This window comes from Nicotiana tabacum, chromosome 13, assembly GCF_000715075.1.
Source record: "Nicotiana tabacum cultivar K326 chromosome 13, ASM71507v2, whole genome shotgun sequence".
Taxonomy (NCBI): domain Eukaryota; kingdom Viridiplantae; phylum Streptophyta; class Magnoliopsida; order Solanales; family Solanaceae; genus Nicotiana; species Nicotiana tabacum.
In genome coordinates, this window is record NC_134092.1 from 14141387 (window position 1) to 14149555 (window position 8169).

The window sequence follows — 8169 nt, forward strand, 5'->3', positions numbered from 1 at the left end:
GTTTCTCTCCTATTCTTTGTTAAATATTAATTCTTGAATTCCTGCATTAATTGTTACATGCTATTTGAATTATGTGTTTGAATTGTTATTTGACATTTAGCATATTAAATATTAAACTGCCTATTTTTTTCCTGATTTCTATGATAATTTGCTATTTGTCATTGCTTGTTTCATAATTAAATCATAAATTATTATATGCTTGTTGTCTTATAATTTTATATTAATTGTTGCACTTATTGGTGAAATTTCTTCTATAAGAATTGGTAAATGAATATGTTGGAGGAGCGGGTTGCACACCGCAACAGAATTTATTATAATGAATATATTGGAAGATCGAGTTGCACGCCGCAACAGACTTATTAAAAGTCCATATTGGAGGATCGGGTTGCACGCCGCAATAGACTTATATATTGGGGGATCGAGTTGCACGCCGCAACAGACTTGATTAAAATAAATATATTGGAGCAGCGGGTTGCACATCACAACAGAATTGAATGTGAATATATTGTGAGAGCGGGTTGCACGCTGCAACAGAATTGAATGTGAATATATTGTGAGAGCGGGTTGCATGCTGCAACAGAATTGATGGAAATGACAATTAGTTATGACTGCTGAGTTGGCTTCACTTATTATAAATGAATTACCTGATTTATTTATTTTTATTGTTGTTGTTAGTAATATTGCGTACATGTAATGTAAGTGACCCGCCTTAGCCTCGTCACTACTTCGTCGAGGTTAGACTCAGCACTTACCGGTACATGGGGTCGGTTGTACTGATACTACACTCTGCACTTCTTGTGCAGATTTTGGAGTTGGTCCCAGCGGCGTACCATAGACTTGCTCGGACTTCAGCTACTCAGAGGAGACTTGAGGTATAACTGCACGGCGTTCGCAGTTCTGAAGTCCCCATCTATTTTACTTTAGCTGTGTGTTTATTTTCAGACAACTTTATTTTATTTCAGACCTTTATTTGTATAATTCAAGAAGCTCGTGCACTTGTGACACCAATTCTGGGATGGTATTTAGACACCGTTATTTTTATGAATTATTTACTATATTTCAGACGTTACTTCCGCAATTGTTTTCTGTTATTAATAAATTTAAAAAATTATTTTAAAAATAAATAATATTATTCTAATGTTGGCTTGCTTAGCAAGTAAAATGTTAGGCACCATCACGGTCCGAAGGTGAAAATTTCGAGATTATTTGGTTCCCCTGAACACTTGGTTATCAATCCAATGATAATAGTAGTGCATTTAATAAGAGAAATATTTTTATCATTAGATTAAAACGCAATTTGTGCAAATCGCATGATAGAATTAAAAAGATATCTTAGCTAGCAGAAATGAATATGTTGATCAACTAAATAAAAGGTTGATTGCAAAATTTTATATTAAAAATAAAATATTTTTCAGTTTTTGACTCAGTAGAAAATAATACCAATAATTACTAGCAAGAAGAATACTCAAATACTTTAATACCAAATGGCCTTCTACCATACATGTTTGTTGTCAAGTTTATTATTTTTTACGTATGTTAGTGTCACCGTATATATAATAGACTAAGTTAAAATTGATCTTCCATTGTATATAGGTTAATTTTGATAAACAATATGTCCATCATGCTACTGAAAAACAAAGATACGCCGAATAGCTTATGTAATAGCACACAAATGGTATATAGAAGTTTTGACAATAACGTCATACATACAAAAATTATGATACTGGTCAATGTGCTTCTAAGTATATTCTTATCCCTAAATTCAACTTTCGTCTTCCGAAACTAAGAAATATCCTTTTAAATTTGTGTGAAAATAATATTTAGTATGTTTATGTTTTGCAACTATAACAAATAAAGTAAAAGGACAAACATCCTAAATATTGAAATATATTTACCGCAATATATTTTTTTGTATGAACAATTATATGTTGCACTTTCAAGAGGGATATCATGATCGACAACAAGAGTTTTGGTTAAGGCAGAGCAACCAAAGCATTAGGAGGAAATATACACAAAAAATATTGTTCACAAAGAAGTGTTCTTTAAGATACCATCACATTATATACTTTTAAACTATAATACATAATTATTGTCACGACCCAATTCCTCCTATAGGCTGTGATGGCACCCAACGTCGTCGCTAGGCAAGCCAACAGTGAACTAGCCATATATTTATTCCTTTTAATAATTTCAAAGCAGTTGATTATTATTTATTAAGTAAATAAAAAGTGAAAAATTTAATAAAGTAAAGCGTAAACTAATAAAAGAGCAAATATGATGAAATAAATATTCAAAAGTCATAAAATGTTTACTAGCATGTTCCCAAGACCTGGTGTCACAAGTGTATGAGCAACTAGTAGAATATACAAAATACCTAAGCTACTGTCTGAAAGTGAGATAGACAAAAAGTAAATATAAAAGAGAGAGACTACGGGTGCTGCAGAATGGACTCGGAGAGCAGCTCACCATAAGCCTCCGGATAACGGGGGTGCGCACCTGAATAGACACCAGATGCACCTGCCTCAGATCCTGCACGATTAGTGTAGAAGTATAGCGTAAGTACATAAACATGTATCCAGTAAGTATCCACTCTAACCTCGAAGAAGTAGTGACGAGGGGTCGACATCGACACTTACTATGGGCTGGAAAGTAAAATACAGAAATTCTAAATAGTTATGGAATATGTGAAATAATTCCTTAACTGATAGTAAATTCCAAAGTCTCCAACTAACACTTACTAGTTCCAAATCAATTTCGGTTATTAAATAGATTATAACCTCTCAAGCCATAAAATAATATCAAGTGTAATCAGGCTTCGAGTATTAGCACGCATGATTTATGCCGAGGTCGTATGGCCCGATCCAAAATACTGTGTGTACTGCCGAGGGTCGAACGATACGAACCATAGATGCATCTATTATACTGCCGAGGCAAACGGCCCGCTCCCATAAGAGTAGAGAAGTATACCTCGCTCGCAGAAGTACTTACGACGCGAAAGGACATGGATTTCTCAGAGTTATTATGTATTTCCTCAATTCTTTCCCAAACTAAGAAATCTAAATTTAAATTTTTGCAACTTTAAAATCCCTAGCCACAGATCAATTCAAACAATTAATATTCATAATAAACACAATGGTACAATTAAGGCATGATGTGGATCTAAGACTACCCGAATATATCACGGAATATAGCTACACACGGACTCTCGTCACCTAGTACGTACGTAGCTTCCCATACAAGTAATACACAACAAGATACACCTAAGGGGATGAGTTCCCTCTTACAAGGTTAGGCAAGAGACTTACCTTATTCTCAAGCTCACTTGCGGTCCACAAATCCGCTCTAAATCCTCTTGGTGCCAAACAACCTGAAACTAGCCAAATATTATATAAATTAATCAATATACACTCACAAGTTCATAATTTAACTATTAGAGTAATTACCCAACCCAAATTGGAAGATCCTTAAAATTCACCCCCAGGCCCACACACCCGGATTCCGAAAATATTTGAAGATAAATGTTACCCATAACCTCACGAACTCAAATATATAATTTTCACCCAATTCCATAATCCTTTTCGTGGTTAAATCCCATTTTTATCAAAACCTAGATTTTTCAACTAAACCCATAATTTTCACAATTTTACATATTAAAATGTACCCATAATGCATGTATTAAACTCACATTGGGTAGAAATTACTTACCTTCAATAGCTAGGTGAAAACCCTTCTCCAAGAAGCTCCAAAATCGGCCAAGGAAATGAAAAATGAGAGAAAATGGCCTAAGTCCCGTTTTTAAAATATTCTGCCCAGGTCTGTGCCTTAACCGTGATACCGGACAAGCTTACGCGATCGCGAAGGCTAAAATGAAGAACCCCGGAAAATAAGTCTACGCGATCGCGAGAAGGCACTCGCGAAAGTGGTGCACTGAGCAGCCCACTCATCGAGAACGCGAGCCTCCTCTCCCGAACTCGAAAGGCAACAGAGGTTCCCAGGCTCAGGCTTCTACGCGAACGCGGCCAGTCAATCGCGAACGTGAAGGCCAATGGTTCCAAGCCTTCGCGAACACGGCCCTATCTTCTCAAACGCGAAGAGAAAAAGCTTCCAGTCCCCAAATCGTTCATCGCAAACGCGAGGGTCCTTCCGCGTTCGCGAAGAAGGAAACCAGAACCAGCACACCGGCAGTTTTGGACTTAGCTCCGGGCGGTCCGAAACTAACTTGAGCCCCCCGGGACCTCGTCCAACTGCACCAACAAGTCCATAAACATAATACGGACCTTCTCGAACTCTCAAAACTTGAAAAACAATAGCGAAACTAAGAATCGCACCCCAAAACCAAATTGAATCAAATTATGAACTTCAAGTTCTTCCAACTTACTCTAAATGCGTTGAATCATACTTAGACTACTCGAAATGACACTAAATTTTGTGTGCAAGTCATAAATCACCATACAGAACTATTCCCAGGCTCAGAATCCCAAACGGACCTTGATAACATCAAAAACTACTTCAAACCAAATTTAAAGAACTTAAAAACCTTTAATGCGCTAGCTTTCAATATTAAGCGCCGAAATGCTCCCGGATCATCCAAAACCAGATCCGAATATACGCCCAAGTCCAAAATCATCATACGAACCTATTGGGACCGTCAAATCCCAATTCCGAGGTCATTTACTCAAAACGTTGACTCAAGCCAAACTTAATAATTTAGGCCATTATTAAGGAACTAAGTGTTCCGATTTCAACCCGAACCCTTCCAAACCCGAACTAACCATCCCCACAAGTCATAAAACAGTAAAAGCTCATATGGGGAGTCTTATTTAGGGGAACATGGATCTAAAAAGCAAGACTCTATGAGGCATGCTCATGACTTGTGAGACCTACGTGAACCCCATGCTCTGATACCATGTTGTCACGACCCAATTCCTCCTATAGGTCGTGATGGCGGCCAACGTCATCGCTAGGCATGGCAATGGTGAACTAGCCATATATTTATTCCTTTTAATAATCAAAGTAGTTGATTTTTATTTATTAAGTAAATAAAAAGTGAAAAATTTAATAAAGTAAAGCATAAACTAATAAAAGAGCAAATATGATGAAATAAATACTCAAAAGTCATAAAGTGTCTACTAGCATGTTTCCAAGACCCGGTGTCACAAGTGTATGAGCAACTAGTAGAATATACAAAACACCTAAGCAACTGTCTGAAAGTGAGATAGACAGAAAGTAAATACAAAAGAGAGAGACTACAGGTGCTGCAGAACGGACTCAGAGAGAAGCTCACCATAAGCCTCCAGATAACGGGAGTGCGCGCCTGAATATACACCAGATGCACCTGTCTCAGTTCCTGCACGATTAGTGTAGAAGTGTAGTGGGAGTACATAAACAACATGTACCCAGTAAGTATCCAGTCTAACCTCGAAGAAGTAGTGACGAGGGGTCGACATCGACACTTATTAAGGGCTGGCAAATAAAATACAGAAATTCTAAATAGGCATGGAATATATGAATAATAATAATTACACAATAGCAAGTAGTGAATAAATGATTCTTTAACTGATAGTAAATTCCAAAGTCTCCAATTAACACTTACTAGTTTCAAATCAATTTCATTCATTAAATAGATTATAACCTCTCAAGCCATAAAATAATATCAAGTGTAATCGAGTTTCGAGTATTATCACGTATGATTTATGCCGAGGTCGTACAACCTGATCCAAAATACTGTGTATACTGCCAAGGGTCGAACGGCACGAACCATAGATGCATCTATTATACTGCCGAGGTGAACGGCTCGCTCTCATGAGAGTAGAGAAGTACACCTCGCTCGCGGAAGTACTTGCAACGCGAGAGGACATGGATTTCTCAGAGTTATTATGTATTTCCACAATTCTTTTCCAAAACTAAGAAATCTAAATTTAAAATGTTGCAACTTTAAAATCCCTAGCCTCAGCTCTATTCAAACAATTAATATGCATAATAAACACAATGGTACAAGTAAGGCATGATGTGGATCTAAGACTACCCGGACATATCATGAAATATAGCTACGCACATACTCTCGTCACCTAGTGTGTACGTAACTCACCACACAAGTAATACACAACAAGATACACCTAAGGGGATGAGTTCCCTCTTACAAGGTTAGACAAGAGACTTACCTCGTTCTCAAGCTCACTTTCGGTCCACAAATCCGCTCTAAATCCTCAACTTGGTGCTAAACAACCCGAAAATAGTCAAATATTATATAAATTAATCAATATACACTTACAATTTTATAATTTAACTATTAGAGTAATTACTCAACCCAAATTGGGAAGATCCCTAAAATTTACCCCCGGGCCCACGTGTCAGAATTTCGGATATTTTCAAAGAAAAATGTTACACATAAATTCACGAACTCAAATATATAATTTTCACCTAATTCCATAATCATTTTCGTGGTTAAATCCCATTTTTATCAAAACCTAGGTTTTTCAACTAAACCCATAATTTTCACAATTTTACATGTTAAAATCTATCCATAATCCATATATTAAACTCACACTAGGTAGAAATTACTTACCTTCAATAGTTAGGTAAAAACCCCTCTCCAAGAAGCTCCAAAATCGGCCAAGGAAAAGAAAAATGAGAGAAAATGGCCTAACTCCCTTTTTAAAACATTCTGCCAAGGTCTCTACCTTAATCACGATCGCGGACAAGCTTACGCGATCGCGAAGGCTAAAATGAAGAACCCAGGAGAATAACTCTACGTGATCGTGAGAAGGCACTCGCGAATGCGGTGCACTGAGCAGCCCACTCATCGCGAACGCGAGCCTCCACTCGTGAACGCGAAAGGCAACGGAGGTTCCCAGACCCATGCCGAGGCTTTTCTGCGAACGTGGCCAGTCAATCGCGAAGGCCAATGATTCCAAGTCTCCGCGAACGCGACCCTATCTTCTCGAACGCAAAGAGCAAAAGCTTCTAGTCCCCAGATCCTTCATCGCGAACGCAAGTGTCCTTCCGTGTTCGCAAAGAAGGAAACCAGAACCAACACGCTAGCAATTTTGGATTTAGCTCGGGGCGGTCCGAAACGCACTTGAACCCCCCGGGACCCCGTCCAACCGTACTAACAAGTCCATAAACATAATACGGACCTTCTGAAAACTCGAATAACAACAACAAAACTAAGAATCGAACCCCAAAACCAAATAGAATCAAATTATGAACTTCAAGTTCTTCCAATTTACTCCGAACGCGTCGAATCATACTTAGACTACTCGGAATGACACTAAATTTTGCGTGCAAGTCATAAATCACCATACGGAACTATTTCCAGGCTCGGAATCCCAAACGTGCCTCGATTACACCAAAACCTACTTTAAACCAAATTTAAAGAACTTGAAAACCTTCAATGCGCCAACTTTCAATGTTAAGTGCCGAAACGCTCCCGGGTCATCCAAAATCCGATCCGAATATACGTCCAAGTTCAAAATCATTATACAAACCTATTGAGACCGTTAAATCCCGATTTCGAGGTCGTTTACTCAAAACGTTGACTCAAGTCAAACCTAACCATTTTAAGCCATTATTAAGGAACTAAGTGTTTCGATTTTAACCCGAACCTTTCTAAACCCGAACTAACCATCCCTGCAAGTTATAAAACAGTAAAAGCACATACGAGGAGTTTTATTTAGGGGAACGAAGATCTAGAAAGTAAAACAGTCGGTCGGGTCGTTACAATTATCTAACTAACATGACAAAATTGATCATTTGTATATGTTTTGATGATGTCCTTTTATTTTAAATTCATGTATTATACTAATGTAATAATATTTTTCGGCATTTAGATGATTGTTGTATTATTATACATAAAATTTCTCTTAATAATTAATTTTTTGTTCTTTCATATAAATAAATATTTAAATCATCACGTGTTATTTATTAACGTGCAACGCACGTTGATAGATACTAGTTATATTAGTTCGAATTAAAATTTTGTGTGAGATTAAAATAGTCTTTTATTAATACTTGTTCTGCCCGGAAATTGAATAGCACCGCCAGTCACTTTGCCTTTCTAGCTATCTGGAATTTTCTAAGCTTCAGGTTTCATCTTCAATCCTTTCAGTTTATTACTTCTCATATATATCTTTGCTGTTAATTCATCAACTGTTCTTGAATTCATTCATT